At 56.0% G+C, this 19,748-nt stretch overlaps 1 protein-coding gene across 3 annotated transcripts in view; it reads right to left on the reverse strand.

Moving 5' to 3' along the window:
- KLHL29 (kelch like family member 29) overlaps nt 1-19,748 on the reverse strand; it is a 283,481-nt gene that overhangs the window by 180,023 nt on the left and 83,710 nt on the right. The gene's annotated exons all lie outside the window — the stretch shown is intronic.

The following is a 19,748-nucleotide window of genomic DNA, read 5'->3' on the forward strand; positions in this document are numbered from 1 at the left end:
GACTTTCTTATTACACAAAATATTGCATGCCGTATCCAGGGATGTCAGATCTCTAGGGATGCAAAATCGAATTTCTAAGCTCAGTCTGGCTCTAGAAATTGCTGCCGTCCAACTGTCGCAGCGGATAAGCGGAAGTCCCCCTTCAGATGGGGCGTGCCCCTCGCTTGCCCTCCGAGACCGGGCAGGCAGGACCACTGGCCTGGGGTGGCGCCCTGGGCGCTGGCTGCAGTCCAGGGAGGAGAGGGACCTGGGGATTCAGCCGCAGCTCCAGGCTTTAGTTTGTAAGTAAAAACAAGCAGAGGGGGAAGAACAGCTGGTGTTGAGTCTGGTGCTAGGATTAGTCTGCAACGCTAATCACAAGAAGTGGAAAAAATTAGGAGGTCCTGCCTGCCAGGGAGGGTTTCCAGTAATGCGTGAGCGAGCTGCAGTGGCAGTAGGATTCGGCTCTCGCAGCGCCACTGAGGTAGGACCAGCAGCCACAAGCCAGGGCCCAGCCCCGGGTATCTCACCCCAGCCCTGGCCCTGACCGCCACAGGGCTGGTGAGGGTCTGGAGAGACACTGGGACCCCTGGGGAGAGGGGGCGGGAATGTGCCCCGTTAGATCTGTCTGCCACACCTAAGATGCTGAGCAGCTTACAGGTCCATGTGAGGTGCCATTCAGGACGCCCACGAAAACCCAGGGGGAAGCCAGATGGACACGCCCACAGCTGTCACGTGCCCAGTGCCTGGTATGCTGCTGATCTTGACCCGCCTCACCCCACGGCCTCCCTGCCACCTCCCTGCTGCCCATGGGGGCTAGCCGCCCCTCATGCCTTGTTTAATTCCCTTTCAAAATAAGTTTTCCTCCCGACAGTGGAACCAAGGCAGCAGGCAAGCCCCCCAGGGCTGGGGCTGGGGTGAGGAAGAAGGGAGAGAAGCCCAGGAGATGACACAGGTACCTCCTCTTCCCCAAACCAGGACACAGCAAGGCCAGTGTGAGACTCAGGACATGCCCTGGTGACAAGAGCATGTGGGAGGAAGACAGAAGGCCCAGGAAGGTGGCTGGGACCACAGGTGGAGGAGAAGAGTAGGTGGGAGGTCAGCAGGATCCTGATGTGAGTGGACGGGGCCTTCAGTGATCCCAGCTCCAGAGCCACAATGGGGGCCACTCGCGCCTCTGCCAGGCCACGGCAGGGGCCACTCATGCCACTACCAGGTGGCCTCCAGGTGGAAGCAAACCAGTCCCGGAACTCTTTGGAGAGGACTCCACAGTCTGCCCAAAAGGCCCTGCTTGCCCTGGGTCCTGCAGACGTGCCCAATGACACTGTGACAAAGCCGGCATTCACGGCAGCCTAGGTTGGTGTCATTTCAACCTGGACCACGGGAGCCAAAGGGATGCTCGGCCCCGGGGCGTGCCTGCTCCTGGGACGCTGTTCTCCAGGCCGTGGGAAGCGTGTGAGAGCAGGAGCCGCTAGGGCAGGTGTTCCCAGAATCCTTCCCCGCCTAGCCCCGCCCCCAAGCCCTCATTTGGGTGTTGCTATTTGCTGCTACAAAACGTGGAGCTTTTCAAAAGACATTCAATTTCCTTTGTTGCTATTCAGTTGCCATAGTCAATTAAAATCTATCAATGCCCCGGAATAAATTTGTGCTAGGTGAAGAAAGAGCCTTAGTGCAATCTCTCGACATGATCTCTATTACCTTATGTTACTTTAATAGCTAGAGTAATAGTTTGTTATTAATGGAATTAAGCAATTTAGTACAAGCTTCCCAGAGGTCTTATAAGACAACTGTTATAATTTGTATTCTCAGATTTTCCATTGAGGAGATGCCATGTGTTTTACATTACTCGGCAATGTTTCGAGAGATAGCAGTAGTATATTTAATATCTGGCTTTGTTTAATGGTTCTAAACCTCTTTCAACGTAGCTAAGTACTGTTGGCATTTTGAGCAGTGCAAAAAGTCTACATTGTGCAAATCATCATCTCTCGAGTATTACTCAGCCCAGTTTCAATTTGGACTCGCATGTTGCCATCTATCCACCCTAAAGATTTGACCTGCCCAAATGTTCTAGCTTTCTCAACAAAACAACATTCTCTGTCCCGCTGGAGAATGGAAAAACAATGTACATGTTTCAAGTAACCATGCAGATACACACAGGTACACACACACACATGTTCACATGCATGTACGCACACCTGGGCCTCTCACACCAATTTAGCATATCTAAATAGAGTCATATTTAATAAAAGACTTAAAAATGCTTTTTTGATGGTTGCAAACCCTGTTTTTAGAAGAAATAAATGTATTCACTGCATTATGAAACAGCTTGAGAAAACAAGATCTTACAATGTACACCATCTCTGTATTTAAATAGTTTCATTTCTATTCATGAGCTCCCTGATTAGATACATGGAAAATATCATCAGTAAAATATGAATAATTCTGACAAATTAATAGCCGATTTTTTTAAAATGAAAATATGTGTAAGCATCTCATTCTCATTAGATCAAGCTGCCACGGGGGTAGATGGAAATCGTGGCCCCGGCCCGGCACAAATCCCTCGTAAGCATCAAGCGGTGAAACCCAGTCCCCTGCACGGTGCCTCCTGGGAGCTGGGCTGGCGGGAAAGGGCAGCGCTGTTTGCAGGAAGGGGTTGGGGCGAACACTGCGCGGGCCCCGTGGGGGAGCGCTGACTTCGCGGCATTCTGGTGAAGGAGGGAGGACAGGACCTCGGAGAGGAGGGCGTCCACTCGCCTATTACAGTTTGGATTCGCTCCACTGCTGCAGCGAGGAGGGATGAAAGTGATTTGCCCAAGGTCACACTACCACCTCGGAGACAGGCAGGACGTAGGCTCAGAATCTAGCGCTGCTTCCGTAGCCTGCGTCGAAAAGAAATAAACCAACCTGGCACTTGAGTGCCTGCATCACGCCAGAGCCTGTGGGCCGGCACAGAGGACGAGGGACCCTCCCCATTAGCCATCTGTCTTTGAGGTGCTCAGGCCCTGCTGGGAGACAAAACAGCAAGGGGCCGCAGCATGGCAGGTGCAAAGGCTGAGGAATAGCATCCACTTCACCTGTCTTGCCTCTATGGCCCAGGGACCCTGAGCAGGCTCCCAGTGACCCTGATGCTGAACCTTGGTGGCGTCATCTGTAAAAAGGGAAAGATGGGACTGGTGCGGTGGTGTAGCAAGTAAAGCCGCTGCTTGCAATGCGGCATCCCATATGGGTGCCGGTTCAAGTCCCAGCTGCTCCTCTTCTGATCCAGCTCCCTGCTAATGCACCTGGGAGAACAGTGGAGGATGGCCTGAGTACTAGGGTCCCTGCACCCACATGAAAATCTTGGAAGAAGCTCCTGGCTCCTGTCTTTGGCCCAGCCCAGTCCTGTCTGTTGCAGCCATCTGGGGAGTGAACCAGCAGATGGAAGGACTCTCTTTCTCGCTCTCACTCTGTACCTCTGCCTTTCAAATAAATAAAAAAAAAAAATTAAAAAGGGGGCAGGATTCCCACTTGTCAGAATTACAACAGGGCAGCATGGCACACCAAAGTGATGATTCCAGTTAGGGGTAGTGGGTTTCCCTGGGGACAGCCCATCCGCACCAGCTCATTTTGGAAGAGGACTATTGTGAGGCCTCCACGGAGGCCAGCAGGTGCGCAGGAGCAAGAAGGGCCTTGGGGGCAGCCGACCAGCTCCACATCCTTCCTTTCTTCAGGACATCATCTCTCTTCCTCCTGCTTCCCCGTCAGTCTTGAGCACTCAACCTTGCTACACACGGAGTCCCGGAGAAACTGTACAAGTCTTGATGCTGTCTTACTGTGGGCTACAAGGCCCAGCCCCACATGGAACCCACTCCAGTTCTCTCAGTTCCCTTAGACTTGCTCCACAGGAGAGAAATCTGACGACTTCAGCTAATTTCTTTTTTATTTTTTAACAAGGTGACGAGTACTCCAAGTTCGCCACTTCCTGTGTTTTTTTATTGATTTATTTTTTATTCTCATGAAGGCAAAGATACAGAGAGAGAGAGACAGACAGACAGACAGATATCTTCCATCCTCTGGTTCACTCCCTAAATGGCCACAATGCCTGGGGCTGGGTCAGGTGGAAGCCAGAAGCTCCATTTGGGTCCCTCATGTGGGTGCAGGGGCCCAAGCTCTTGGGCTGTCTTCCACTGCTTTCCCAGGCAATTAGCAGAGAGCTGGATAGGAAGAGGAGCAGCTGGGACCTGCTATGCTACAACGTTGGCCCCTCCAGCTCATTTCTTAAAAGCAGGGCCCACGGCATTGTGGTGTAGCGGGTAAAGCCTCCACCTGCAGTGCCAGCATCCCATATGGGTGCCAGTTCGAGTCCTGGCTGCTCCACTTCATATCCAGCTTTCTGCTATGGCCTGGGAAAGCAGAAGATGGGCCCAGTTCTTGGGCCCCTGCATCGACATGAGAGACCTGGAAGAAGCTCCTGGCTCTTGGCTCTTGGCTCTTGGCTCCGGGCTTCAGAGCCACACAGCCAGGGAGTGAATCAGTGGATAGAAGACACCTAACTCTGCCTCTGCCTTTCTGTAACTCTGCCTTTCAAATAAATACATACATCTCAAAAAAATTAATAAAAAGGTCCCAGCAGTCCTTGGGGGCTGGCCAGCCAAGGGAAGGGTACCAGGGCACCTGTGTGTTCATCCCTACTGCCGTCAGCCAGAGGGGCGGGCCACCAGGCCTGCTGTCAAGTGGCAAGGGGGTGGAGGGTGCAAATGTTTTCAGAGGATGGGGTGGGCAAGATGGGGAGCCCCCGAAGGCTCTCAGAGGTTCATGTCCTCACCTGTGCTCTAGGGGTGAACAGCCTGGCACAGGAGCAAGAGGAGGGAGCAGCAGTCCAGGCAGAGGGAATGGCAGGAGGGGGCACAGAGACATAGAGACCTGAGGGTGATCGTGGGTACAGGAGTCTGGCGGCAACCCACAGGGGCTGGGGGTCTGACAGTGTGATGCACATCCCAGCTTGCAGGACGAGTTGGAAGGGGGAAAAGTGGAGGCAGGTGGCCATCGGGTCCTTCAGGCTGGTCTTGGGGAGAGCCAGTGGGGATGAAGGGGATACAAGAGGGAAAGGATGGTGAGGACACAGCTGAGAGCTAGGGTGTGGGGTGCAGAGGGACCGAGAAAGGCTGGAGGCACTGCCAGGTGTCTGACTTGGTGGATAGGCAGGTTGCAGGAGGAGAGGTGGTCTGTAGGACAAGGGATGTGAAGTCCTATGGCACCTGAGGGCCATCCTGGTGGAGGGGCAGGTGGACCTGCTGGACACAGCCCCGGGGACAGATCCGGGAGTAGCCAGTCTGTAGTAAGGGACAGGAGATCAATGGCCCCTGTGGGACTGGCAGAGAGTGATAAGGGATTCATACAGCCCGGACTGGGATGAAAGAGGCAGCTACCTGAGAGGAAGAGGATTAGGAGCTGGGCGGTTGGGCCGCTGGGTGGGGGGCCTTGCACGGGCGGGGAGCTAGAAGCACTGTGACTCATGAACCGATGGACCTTTCCCTCCTGTCTCAGTCATCTGAGGCCACCTAGGGCCCTGCTCTCTTTCCTGGAGGGCCCAGGCCTCCACTCTGCATTTCCCCCAAGCTGGAGCGAAGAGTGGCTAGAGAAACGCATTCTGGCTGGGGGCCATGCTCAGTGAGGCCAGGCCCTCTGAGCTCCCAGCTGTAACAAGAGCCCAGCTCAGGGGCTGCCGGTGCCCAGACAGCCACCTCCCTGTGGTGGGGGGCATGGGACACCCATGGGGGAGGCCCTTAAGGGGTGCATGGAAAGAGGGCACCCTCTGGGCCATTGGGATCTTCTGTCCTATTGGGGCAATGGGCTCCCAGAGAGAAGTGGAAAGTTCTGGTGTTCCCAGAGCCAGGGAAGCAAGTTTCATGTTTGGCTACAGTGTGGAGAAGCAGGGAGCGTCAGGGCCAGGGTACCAGGCCCAGGGCTGCCCCACTCCCTCCAGAGGTCCTCTGGGAGCCCATGCATTTAACCAACCCCGGGGCGGGGGGGCTTCAACCAGCACTGTCATTGAACGACCACTGCTCTGTTTACTTCCACAAGCCCCAACTTCCCATAACTCCAAGTCAGAATCAATCATCTTTTATGGAAGATATTAATGGAAGTCCCATTATTTAAATTCAATCAATGTAGGGCTTCTTTTTTTTTTTCTCTCTCCATTGTATTGAAGCCAAGTAGGGTGGAGGGGGCTTTTGATGGAGTAATGGAAAAAGAAAAAAAAAAGTCAAATGATCTCGCTCACATCTCAGTATTGGAGTTAGGTAACTGCATAGGAAAAAGGGATTCGGTTTCTCTCCATTTTTCCTATGGAGTAGGAAGGTTTTAATTTCACCGGCCTAGGGAAAATCAGAATTCTGCTCTTGCATTCGCTGCGCGCTGCCCGAGTGTTGTCAGGGCCACTCAGCGTCACTGCTGTTTAAACTGAGTCACGCAGCTGCTGCAATACGCAGCTCCCAATCAGGTGTTTTTTATTTTTTTTTAAAACCACAAACTCAACTCTTCCAGGAACTGGCTTCAATGTCCGACAAAGCAGCTAATCTTTAGCAGAGACAAGTGGGGGTTATTTGTTCCCAGAAGCAAAAAGGCACAAAAACAAGACAGAAACCTAGCAGTCCAGTGGATCAAGGGGCTGGCAGAAGCCTCCAGAGACTAGAAGGGCAGTGCAAAAGGCCGTGGGAAAAAAAGAAAAAACACCATGGAAAGATAAGCTTATTCTGGGGCAAAATAATTTGAAACCTACAGTAATGTTTTATTACACGCATTTCCATGAACTTTTTGAAGATCCCTTATATGCACAGATTTTGATATTATTTGCACCAAAATCAACTTATCTTTTAATTTGACTTTCCCATAAACTTAAAAAATTAAAGAAAAAGAACTTTATTATTTGAGAGGCTGAGAGAGAGAGAATGTCTTCTGCTGTTCACTTCCCAAATGCCCACAATGGCTAGGATTGGGCTGGGTCAGAGCCAGGAGCCAGGCACTGAATGCTGATCTCCTGTGTGGTGGCAGGACCACAATTACGTGAGCCATAGTTTGCTAGCTGGCAGGGCCTGCATTAGCAGGAAGCTGGAGTCAGGTGCTGGAGCTGGGCGTCACACCCAGGCACATGCATGCGGGATGCAGCTGGCCTCACAGGCACCCTAACCACTAGGCCAGATGCCTTGCACCCCACTGAGGAGCTCCCAGACATGCACCCTTGCCCAGGGCAGGCTGCCTTCCAGTATCAATCGATACAAGAATGAATTGTGGAGTGCAGACCCCTGTGTCGCCGCTGGCTGACGCAGGCTGCAGAAAACACACTGAGGGTGCAGAGTGAGAGGAGCAGAACTCGCAGCACTGTGTCTTCAAACCTGAACTTGGGACCGGATATGGGACCAGGCCCTCTTCGTTTCTTCATCCCAGCTCCCGGGCCAGAGCCCACACCTGAACTTCCCACTGCGAGGTGCTGATCCCTTCACATGTCTGCCCCCCACAGCCCCCAGCATCAAGCCCATTCATGGTCAGGACCACAGACTACTGCTGAGCCTGCAGCAGGGGCCTGGCCACCCACACCCACACCCACACAGCTGCTCCCTGCCACGGAGCCTCAGCTCATGCATCCACGCGGGACGGATACACCAGGGCAGGTTTCTGAGAGCGTGGTGGTGAGGGCTCAGCCGGCCGGCCGTGGCAGCTGGGGACTAGCCGTGCTCCACTTCCACTCCAAACAAAATACAGGAAAATGGGCTTAAATTGCAGCCAGGGAGATTTAGGTCAGATAGAAGCAAAGCCCGCAGGAGCCTCCGGAACCGGGACTCGGGGGCTGATGGAATTTCTTTCCCTGGAGATCTTGGGGAAGAGGCTTTAGTGTCAGGGACGATCCATCCCCAGGGCTTACTGTGGGAGGAGGAGGGGAGGAGGAGGAGGCCTGGCAGGCTGGCTGCCTCTGCGAGTGTGCCACCCACCCCCCAGCACCCCTCCCTGGGGACATGGGGATACATGTGTCAAGGAGCACTCTCTCTGGGGGTCTGTGTGTCACAGAAATGCCATGCTCTCTGCTGTGTGATGAAAGCCATTCTTGTATCCCTGGGGCTGGCCCTGCCCCCTGCCTAAATAACAGTTTTATTTCCTGTCAATCTATGCACAACCAGAACACCCAAACTGCTGTACTAATGTGCTGGAGCAGCCACCTGGAAGGGCGAGCAGCCCCCCGCCCCGCTTCCTGGGGTGGGAGGGAGGAAGTGTCCGGACAAGGGGTGAGACTCTGAACACAGACTGTGGGGTGTGCCCCCATCTTTCTGGAGAGAAGCAAGTGGTAGATGGTTTCATATCAGTCAGCACATTCACCAGGCGATTCCCATGGGAAGCCAAGGTCAGGGGCTGGCCAGGCCTGAAGGTAAACTTGTGGCCCACCTATAGCCCAGGTATGGAACTTTCTAGATGTGGTGTTAGGAGGTGATATCTCCTGCTCCATTTCCTGCTCCTACACTTGCTTTTCTCACTTCTACTTTTTTTTTTTTTTAATTTGCTTTATTTTAGGGAGAGGGTAGATCTCTTTCATCTACTCGTTCATAATCCAAGTGGTTGCAATAGCTAGGGCTTGGGCCAGGCTAAAGCTAGGAGGCGGAACTTCATCTGGCTCTCCCACAGGTCTCCCACACAGGTGGCAGAGACCCAGGCACTTGAGCCACCACCTGCTGCCTCCCAGGGTGCCCATCAATAGGAAGCATAATAGGAACTGCAGTAACTGGGGCTTGAACCAGGCACTCTGGTATGAGATACAGGCATCCGGAGCAGCGACTAAACCCTGTGCCAAACACCTGCATCTCTTACTCCCATTTCTTTCTTTTTTTTTTTTTTTTACAACATCTAGTTTTTAAAAAAGATTTATTTACTTGAAAGCTGGAGTGATGGGGGGATGGAGGGGAGAGAGACAGAGAGAGACAGACAGAGAGAGACAGAGAGAGACAGACAGACAGAGAGAGATATCTTCTATCCATTGGTTCACTCCCCTAGTGGCTGCAGCAGCTGGGGCTGGGCCAGGCTGAAGCCAGGAGCCAAGAACTCCATCTTGGCCTCCTCTGTGGGTGGCAAGGGACCCAATACTTGGGCCATCATCTGCTGCTTCCCAGCTGTGTTAGCAGGAAGTTGGATCAGAAATGGAGTAGCCGAGAATAGCACACTCGGGTATGCAATGCCGGTGGCAAAAGTGGCAGCTTAACCTGCTACACCACAACTTTGGCCCCTACGATGTCTTAATGCATCCTCTTAAGTCCCCTGCAAGCCCTTCTGAACCCTGAAACATGAAAACAAACAGAACAGGAGGCTTCCTGCTTTTCTCTGCTGGGACCTAGGCATGGGTCCTTTCCCACTGAGGCCTCCAAGGAGAGCAGGCTAGAGTCTCCCCTCCCTCAGTTGCAGGAGCCAGGTCAGTGGCCTTCCTTCTTGTAACCCCACAGTGGGGAACTGCAGCCAGTCCTGCCCCAACCCCGCCAGGCCCCATGGAAGAGGCTCTGAGGGTTCACAGCATCTGTGAGCTGCAGCGGGATGGGGAGGCTGGTGCTGGCCAGGGAAGGCTGCCAGGGCGCCACTGCCTTCTCTGCCCTGCTGGTCTGCTCTACTCAGCCACACGCCCACAGCAGGTCAAGAGACCAGAGAGGCCTGGCAGGGGAACCTGTCCCTGTCTGGCAGCAAGGAGCTGGGGACCAGGGCAGGGGTCTGTGAGCAGAGAAGCCCACCCCTCGGTGAGGCAGTTCGGGTCCAGGGAGCTGTTCTGGAAGCCACAGGAGACCCAAGCCCCTGTGCTGCACCTGCCAGTGCTGACCACCCTGCAGGCTGTGGGAAGAGGGGAGGTTCAAGGCTAACAGTCTCGCCCCAGGCTGCTGACCACAGTTATTGAGAAATGAGCACACACGGAGCCACTGTGGCTTCTTCTGCCACACAGTCTGGCCGCGGAGGTTTGTGTAACATTCCAGACGTGTGACAATTACAGACCCGGCGTCCAGCGGTCCCACCCTGCTCCCTACTCAGGGCGCCTGTGGCTGCCAGGATTGCTGAACAGAGACCCGTCCTGATGCAGGCTCAGGAAGGCTGCTGCTGGCCTGGCTGCTCATCACGTCTGTTGTGCCCCTCACCAGGAGAAAAAAAAATGGGGCCTCCTAGTGGTGAGGGCGGGATGCCTGTGGGGCCCCTCCAGCCTCAGGGCACTGGGCAGGTCTTCCAAATGGCCCTGCAGATCTCGTGCTGGCCCCTGGCCTTGCTGACAGCGTGATGGCATGGAAGCTCTCAGCAGGGCTAAGCCAGTCCTGCAGGCCAACCTGCAGCTGGCCCTCTTGTGTTTGGGCAAACAGCCCCTTCCCCAGGAGGCTGCTGCTGCCCGAGGGAGCAAGGCCGGAGCACCACGACGTCAGCCCCGACAAGGAGGAACACAACGGCCCTATTAGCAGGTGGGCATCCATACATCCTGCAGGCCTGCCCTGCCACTGCCTCCCAGTGCCTTTGGTTTGGCCTCTAACCACCACCACCAAGCCTAAGCAGCCCACTAAGCACCTCACTCCCCAGCCAGGTGAGGCTGGGATCCAGGCTTCTGTGATGCACCTCCTGGGCGGGGTGGAGGGAGGCTAGAGGGGGGCGCAGGTCTCTGGTAACAGCAGTCTTATGGGGGAGGCACAGTCGTATGGAGGGGTGAGAGGCTGGAGGTCACAGCAGACTGGGTGGGACACCTAGCCAAGGGTGATGGCTCCCATGTTGTGCTGCCCCCAGGCTTTCTGATGACCGGACCTTGGGTCAATCATTTAGACCTCAGTTTGCCTCCAGGTGAAGGGACAACAGCAGTGCCCATCCCCATGCAGTGCCCAGAGGATGCAGAGGTGCATGCCAAGGGCTCAGCTCAGCCCCGGGCACCAGGCACCCCACCCATGCTCAGCGCCCCAGCTGCAGAGGCCAACCCTGCCCCACCTCAGGGGAGGGCCATGGGCCTGGCCTGGGCAGGCTTCCCGAGCATGGCGGGGCTGACAAGTGAGGAGGGAGCTGCAGGGCTGTGGCCGCCCTGGCCCTCCCGAGCCTCCTTCTGCATGGATTATTGTTTATTGGCGGCTTATCCCATCTCTCGGGTTATGAATTATTTACCAGATAATGACTTCATAATCGTTAATGAGAGATGCCCCAAGGACATGCTGACATACCTCCTAAGCCACAGTGCTAATTGTGCCGAGTCCCCGAGTCCCCACATGGCTGCGACCAGTGCGTCACTGCCGGGGGCACACAGCCTGACCAGCCCTAGGGGGTCAGTCAGGAACCTAACCCTCTTGCGACACAGTGAAGGAACCTGAGATCCAACAAGGGGCAGGCACGGGCTTCGGGGTGTCAGGTGGAGGCGGCAGCCGTGGGTGGGCGGGATGAGCCCTGCAGCCATTCTCAGCCATTTGTCCCTGTCTGGGCTAAGGCTGCTGGATCACACCCCAGGAGGAGCCTGGCTCTTCTCAGGGCTGCAGAGGTCAATGACACAGGGCTGTGACAGGTGCTAGGAGACACCCACCACAGAGGAGCAGAGCATTGGAACAGGAGCAGCCCCCGTGCACCCTGTGGGCAGAGAAGTGTCACCTCCTGGGAGGAAAGTCCCTGGTGGCCGCAGGGTGCCTCAGTGGTGGGAGTGGGTGGCACCTTCCTTAGAGGCCCTGTGGTCCTGAAGAGTCTGTATCAGGCAGGACCCAGCTGAGGGCCCAGCCTAGAGACTGAGAACAGTGAAGCCTTGAAAAGCCCACACTTCCTGCGCCGTTCTTGGGGCCCGAGCCCATTCATCATGCGTTCCTCCCCACCCCTGTGAGGTGTAAGACCAACTTGCAGGTGGAGAAACTGAGGCACCTGCAAGTGCACAGCCAGAAAAGGGTGAGGCAGTGCGGTGGCAGCAACCGTGCTCCTGGCCCCAACCCTCTGCTGCTCGCTCTGAGTGCTTCCTGAACCAGTCGTCAGAAGCCACCAGGCCCCATTGAGGACCTTTCTAAATGCGGCTCTAGTGTGAACTTGGGCAGTACGAGAGCCCGGGGCATATCAAAGCCTGGGCGCAGGGGCCTGGCTACCTGCAGGGCCGTGGTCCTCAGGCCTGGGCATGTGGTGTCCCCTGCAATGGGCAGCCTTGGGAGGACCAGGCCAGTGCGCCCCTTCACTGCCCTGAGGCTGCCACTCTGCACAACAGGTTGGAGCTGCTTCTGATCATTCAGGCAGCCCAGGAGCATCTGACATTCTGGGGGAGAGACTCTGCCCGAGACACGGCCCCTGCCTGTAAGGTACTCCCAGTGGCCTCTCGAGCGGGCCCCTGGGGAGGAGGGAAGCCTGGGGCTGGGTGGCCCAGCAGCACAGCCAGAGGCACTGGCACCCTCTCTGGCTGTTCAGCAGCTCCTTTTCAGAGCATGCGCCATGCTCAGCTCTGCAGGGCAAGGAGTGTGGCGGGCACGGGACGGCACAAGAACCATGCGGGAACCAGGAAGAACCAAGTGCTAAGTGGCTGCCGGGGAAGTCACAGTGTCAGGGTGGGGGTGGGGGAGGTGGGGAGGAGGTTCCCACGGGAGCTCTTTGCCAGGATGGATGGGAGCGGTGGAAGAGACTTGTCTGAGAGACCAGGGCTTGGTAGGACAAAGTGCTCCCAGGTGGGATGTAGGCACTAATAAATCAGGGAGGTGAGTCGGTCTGGATGGGAGTGGAGGCCACGCAGAAGCCAGCTGACGTGGGGCACGCTGGCTCTCGCCGACTCACAAGGTCAGCAGGTGCAGCTCGGTGTGCACCTGCGCAAGACGGCACAGCACTCTGAAGGCGTTTTAGAAAGCTTGCACAATTGCTAAATAATTGCAGTGTTTATTCTGGGATGGAGAGAAGGACACCTGGACCACGTGCTAATGGGCGGGTGCAGCTCTCCGGATGATTGGCAGGGCCACCTCGTGCACATCCCCAAGCGCTGACCCCCGAGGGACCTGGGAAAAACCTCTCCGTTTTCCGACTTTCATTCCCCACGTTCCGCACCTGCCTGTGTACCTGGTAAAGGGGGGCCAGGTTAATTGTTACCTCCTGTGCTGTTACTAGGTTACTTTGTACAAGCAGAAATTCGCTTTTAATGATTTTTGTGTTGTTGCTACCTTACGTACCAGATGCTTTTATCTAAATGAGTTGCTACAAATCAAAGGAAGGGCCCGTGAGGGTTGCTAGGCTGCGTCTGTCTTCCACAAGTGAGCCGCAGCTTTGTGAGCGAGGTGCAGCCTCTCCCGCGCTCTCAGCATCCCGCTCAGTTACAAGTGAGAGGAAAAGCGTGTATTAGCAGCCGAACGCGTGGCTTGGATGAGCGGACACTGGCTGTCCCTTTCGGTCTCTTGGACTGTGGTAGGTAGGAGGAAGGATAACCCCGACATGACTTTCAGTTTCTTCCTGGTGGGGGCTGGGGCCACATCAAGGCCAAGCAGGTGGACACTCAGCATCGGGGCTAAGCACATAACAGGTGCTCAGTGAACGGTCATGCAGGGCATGCTGGACCACGATGGACACTTGCTCGGAGCTTTTTAGGCTTTAACATAAGGAGTGGTAGTGGGCATGGGGCAAGAGTGGCCTCCGGCTTAGGAACCAGGAGATAAGGATCCTAGTTCCTGCTCTGCTTGGATTGGCCTTGGGCAAGACATCAGCCCTCTCTGGGCCTCAGACTGCTTCCTGGTGTAACATATGGCAACACTCATCTTCTTTGCCTGCCCTTGGGATCTCTATCATGATCAGTAGCGGGGACTGTGCAAACCCTTTGCAAACTAAAAGCACCAGAGGCCGTGCGGCAGAGCGGTGACGTTATGTCATAAGCCTTGGGTATTCCAGCAAGATTGGGTTGGGGCAGTGGCTGTCCAGAGCATGAAGCTGCCAAGGGGTGTGTCTTGGGATTGGGGGAGTAGAGTGGCACGGGCCTCGGTGGTGATGCCGGTCTCTGCCCAGTGTCCTGTGCCTTGTCAGCTGTGCCCCCCTCATCAGAGAGGGTGACTTTGGGAGGCTTAGCGTGGCGTTGAGGGCCCCTCGCAGCCAGGACACAGCTACCTTTCCAGCCACCTGTCCCAATTCCGAGGCCTTTCCTTAGCATGTACGCTGCCATCTCTCCAGTCCTCTCGTTACTTTTAGCCTTTGCTGTCTTCATTGCCCAGAATGTTCCCTGCGTGTGCATGTGTGTGCGCGCACACACACACACACAGTTCAATTTCCAATCTCCTTTTTTTTTTGACAGGCAGAGTTAGACAGTGAGAGAGAGAGAGACATAGAGAAAGGTCTTCCTTTTCCGTTGGTTCACCCCCAAGTGGCTGCTACGGCCGGCGCACAGCACCGATCCGAAGCCAGGAGCCAGGTGCTTCCTCCTGCTCTCCCACGCGGGTGCAGGGCCCAAGCACTTGGGCCATCCTCCACTGCACTCCCGGGCCACAGCAGAGAGCTTGCCTGGAAGAGGAACAACCAGGACAGAATCCGGCGCCCCAACCGGGACTAGAACCCGGTGTGCCGGCGCCACAGGTGGAGGATTAGCCTAGTGAGCCGCGGCGCCGGCCCCCAATCTCTTCTTTATAACCTTGGTTTCCACCAAACTAAGCCAGCTGCTGAGTACTTCTGCGCCCTCCAATGTAAGCTCTGGGTCAGGGTTTTTCTCTCATAAGGTCACCGTTTATCCTGTGTGGCATTGTCCAGGTGAGAGGAAACATCTGTTGGGCAAACGAGTTGTTATTCCATAGCACTTTGTACGAGTTCCCCCTCGTCTTAGTCGTGAATCATTGTTAAGACCTTGTCTGGTCACTTGGCTGCCCACTGGGCTGGAAACTCCTTGTGGACAGAACTCGGGCCTGAGCTCTCTGGATCCCAGACCTAGAGCCCTGAACAATGTGGGTACCACTAAGCACTTGAAGGAATGCATGAGGCTGGAGCATCTTTTGCATCACCATGTGCTGGTGTTCAGCCTGCAGCCCGGTGGGGACGGGCAGGAGGGAGAGAAATGTATGATTGGAAGACAGAAGCATAGCTGTTCCGAGCAGCACTGGAGTATGAGTCAGTGAGGTCACCCAGGAAGGATGGAAGTCCACAGACTGAGGAGCATGGCCAGTCCACACACGCATACAGGTGCCGTCCCTGGGCCACTCGCGGCCTCCTCGGTGTCTCTGTGCAAATTAGGAGGAGGTGCCCCTCCTTCTGAGTTTTCCAGCTCATAGCAAAGCTTGCTGAATTCTAAGCCAGGCACAAACTCAGAACTGTGGCAGCTGTGGCCACTGGGGCAGGTGCAAGGTAAGGGAGGAGGAAGCCTACTTGGGAAACCAAACTTGGCTTACAAAAAAACTATTTCCAGCCTGGGTGCCACGTGAGGTTCTGCAGCCAGAATGAACCACCATGTGGCCTCTACCTACCCGCCATTAGCTAAGTGGCACTGCCTGCATGCATGCTGGTCCTGAGTACCCCGCACCCAGGGCTGGGGCAAGGTCCAGTGCCGGCCCTCCCCTGTCTCTTGATGACCATCTCTACCTGCTGTGGGCGTGTGGCTGAGTAGAGCAGACCAGCAGGGCAGAGAAGGCAGTGGCGCCCTGGCAGCCTTCCCTGGCCAGCACCAGCCTCCCCATCCCGCTGCAGCTGTAAACCCTCAGAGCCTCTTCCATGGGGCCTGGCGGGGTTGGGGCAGGACTGGCTGCAGTTCTCCACTGTGGGGTTACCAGAAGGAAGGCCACTGACCTGGCTCCTGCAACTGAGGGAGGGGAGGCTCCAGCCTGCTCTCCTTGGAGGCCTGGGTGGGAAAGGACCCATGCCCAGGTCCCAGCAGAGAAAAGCAGGAAGCCTCCTGTTCTGTTTGTTTTCACCTTGCATCTGACTAAGACGATACATTAAGACATCATCAAAGGTAGGAGTGAGAAAAACCAGTGTTGGAGGAGGGAATGTCACATGTATGAAACCACATCTAGAAAGTTCCATATGTGGGCTACAGAGAGGCCACAAATCCACCCCCAGGCTTGGCCGTGCTTTGACCTTCCCACCTGCCCTGGGAGTTTCCTAGGGACTTTTACAACAACACTGATGCCCCGGGCGTATGTCCCAGAGAGCCTGCTCCTCTACCATTGATCTGGGGATTTTCACATGCAGAGAATCCGCGTGGCGCCCACAAGCAGCTGCTCCATCACCGCACGTGTGTGGGTCTGGGGGCGACCAGCAGAGTGGCGTGGGAGGATACACCTGCAGTGAAATCTGAGACCATTCTCCGAGGGCCCCCTGGTGAGGGAAACCCAGGGACAGGGCAGTCGTGAACTGCCACAGACTCCCCAGCATGGGGACATCACTGTGGCCTATAGGCAGCAGGTGCCCCAGCAGCTCAGAGGCCCAGGGAACAGCATTTTTTGGGGGTGTGTGTGAGATGACGGGGCTGTGTGACACGGCCAGGCTGCCCAGCTTTCCAGGAGCTTGACCCAGGGGGCAGGTTTTAGAAGGTCGGCAAGGACAGAAGAGTTACGTGGCTCAGGCCTATCGTTCTGCAAAACCTCCATGACTTTCGTCTCAGCTCCCATGGCATGACATGCGGAGCTCTGCATCACCCCGGAGGGAGAGTCGGGGCCCAGCTGGCAGGTGGACTGTCAAAGCGCTCCAGGTGAGTGCAGTGTGCGCTGAGAGCTGAGCATGCCAGCTCAGGTGGCACCACCCCTTCCTCTTAACCTCTCTCTGCCCGTGACAGGTAAGCAGTTCGGGGCTACTCCCATTTCACAGTTGAGGAGACTGAGGCCCCGGCGTATTTGTAGGGTTTGCCAGAGTTCCCGACAGATCTGGGACCAGCAGCCGGAGGCCGGTCTCCGTTCCAGGGGCCTCCCCACCATGTCGCCTGTGAGGACTCCAGGATCTCAGAACAAGATGATGCCACCTAAGCATGCGAGGTGCCCACATGCCGGGCCTGTGCGCCAGAGGGGGCTGAGCCCTGTCCCCAAGAGCCTGTGGTCCAGGAAGGAAGGCGAGAGGCCCAAGGCCAAGCAGGTGGAGACCCCCAGACAAGGGAGGAAGGGGAGGGCTGGGGCATTCCCTGCTGAGGGGCCCCTTTGCAGACAGCAACCAAGCAGCTTTGCTTTGGCCAGGCTGCGTCCGTGACGCACATGGGACAGAGGCGCTGGAGTAGTGTGGCCTGGGGCAGCGGAGCCGTCTGAGAATCAAGCCCTGAGCAGGGCTGAAGCAGCAGCAGAGAGGGATGCTGGGTGGGTAGGGAAGCTCAAGGGGTTGGTGGCACAAATACCTCGCCCCAGGTGGGCAGTAACAGGGAGAGAGGCTCCAGTCTCCACCGACTAGGTCGCCTGGTGACTATGAGGTGGACAGGCAGGCTGGGGAGCAGCTGCAGGGCACCGGGCAGGGCCCTGCAAGCCCAGGAGATGCCTGGGCGGGGCCAAGGGCACAGCTAAGCTCCGGCACCTGGCCTTCGAGGGACCTGAGCGCCCAGATGCCAGGAAAGGCAGCAGCAGAGGACAAGGGGGCCCAGTGCAGCACTGATGTATCTACCTGCAGCTCCACCCTGGGGTGGACGCTACAGCAGCCAAAGGGGCATGGACAGGGAAGCCGTGGGGGTGGTGGTGGGGGAAGGCACCGATTTGGCTCTGGGGACGCTGGCAGTGTCCTCCCAGCACACAGGCCAGGCAGGGGACATGTAGCCTAGATGGTAGTGCAGAGCCAGTCCCAGGGACAGAGGCAGGAAGGCTCCTCCAGGGCCCTCCCCAGGGCTCTGGAGACACCAGTGTGGGCCCAGCTTCCGGTGGTGTACGGACCAAGACCTCTGCTCACCTCCTCTCTGCCCTGCTGGGTACACAGTCACCGTGGTCACCGGGGCCATGGGGGACTGTGGGACCTTCCCGTCCTGCGCATGCATGATGCTGGAGCCTGGGGACCCAAAGCCCCATGAGAGCCAGGGAAGGGGCAGAATACAGAATTAGGAGGTGGCCAGATGGCAGGGAAGACAGACATGTGTTCCCACAGGCTCCCTCCCCACTCTAAAGTCCTGCTTGTCCAGGACAGGGGTGAACAAGAGTCCCAGGGCCTCCATGTGTCAGCAGGAGGGGACAGAAAACCTCAGACTGAGGCCACCATGTAAGGAGCCAAAGCTTTCTGCTGCAGCGTCTCTCTACCTGTGCTCCCACCACACTTGATCTCTGGGACACCCAGGCACAACCAAGGGCAGCCCCTGTGTCTTTCTTCAGACTCCTGCCCCTGCCTGGGCCTCTGCTAGGTTCCAGGAGTGCTCGGGGGACCAAACCCAGGGCTCACGGTTCTGATTTCAGTCTCCCAGTCTGCTCCTGGGTCCTGCTGGTCATGGTCACGGCACAAGCAGCGAGTCGGGGTAACCCACAAGGGCACTGCACGTGGGCTGGGCCAGTGGTGCCAGCAGCCGTGGGCTGCAGCCCCCAGCTCTCGCAGTCAGGAGCCAGTCTTTCTCAGGCAGCCCTGCTGGGCTCTGGGTGGCGGTGGGCTGGACGCACAGCATGTGTGTATGTGGGGCTGGGATGTGGGGATCCAGCAACCAATCCAGGTCCACCTGGAGCCTCCTCCCATTTCCTGTAGACGATCATAGTGATTGCAGCCTGGGATCCTGGAACCTCGGTGTCCAGTCTCTGTACCAGGGTTCTCTGTGTGCAGGGTTACCCCTAATCCCACTCTCTCTGAGTCCAAAGAGAAGCCTCTCTAAGCAGCAGAGAATCAGGCCACGGGAGGAAGCAGAGTGAAGCTGAAGTTGAGGCCGTTGTGCAGGGGGGAGGCCCTGCTGTGCAGTGCATGCAGCATTCCTGGGGCCACTACAGCCCCAGACCCTGCAGCGTGAGACTGCAAAGGTGGCCTTGAGCCGCAGGACACACAAGGCCGGGCCGGCTCAGCCTCCACTGCCCTGAACCCAGCTAGGCAACCTGCCTCCTTCCAGGCACAGACCCAGCCCCTTCGGCAGCCCCAGGCTCCCAGCCTCGGCACATTCCTGCCCTCCTGGTGGGCGTCAGAGATCCTACAGACTCTCCTAAGACTCCTGCCCTTACAAGGAAGAATGCACTCCCCCACTCCCTCCTGGCTGCCTGAACCTGGTCAGAGAACCTGCAATCCAAACGCTAGGCCAGACATCTGTAAATTTACCCCAAGGAAATATGCAAGTGACTGCGCAGAGGTACACGTGCAAATGTGTCCGTTATTTGTAATCGCGAAATAAACCTTCAAAATACACTACAGGCCCACCACAGGGCAGTAAGTAAATTATACATATTCTTGTATCCAGAACAGCCCATAAAAATGACAGGAATTTCTTTTTACTGGCACTAAAATGTGCCTTGACATTTCATGGGACCAAACAGTACAGACAGTAGGATCCTGTGTGTCCATGCGTGTGCGTGTATGTGCGTATGTGTGTATGTGTGTGTAAAAAGTCTGGAAAGACAGCAAAATGGTTAGCTCTGATTATCTAAATAATTTATATAATTTTAGATATGATCTTTTAAATCTTTTTGCCATAAATGAATACTATTTCATGATATTTATAATACCTTTTCATAATAAAAAGTTAAATTAAAAGACTTATATTTGTTAAATGACAAAAGGGGAATTCTAGTTTTTGAGGTGCTTCCAGGATACCACCTGGCTGCTGGCCACCCTCAGATCTGGACCCCCAGGTGTCGGTAAACCAAGAGTCAGAACAATTCTCCTGGATTGACTGCAGAAGGATGACGCATGATGGCTCTGCTAAGCCTGGACACCAGTTGACCTCCAGCCTCACCTATTAGATTTCA

Source organism: Oryctolagus cuniculus, chromosome 2 (genome assembly GCF_051225735.1).
Source record: "Oryctolagus cuniculus isolate XC-2025 breed Fujian yellow rabbit chromosome 2, ASM5122573v1, whole genome shotgun sequence".
In the NCBI taxonomy this organism is placed as follows: domain Eukaryota; kingdom Metazoa; phylum Chordata; class Mammalia; order Lagomorpha; family Leporidae; genus Oryctolagus; species Oryctolagus cuniculus.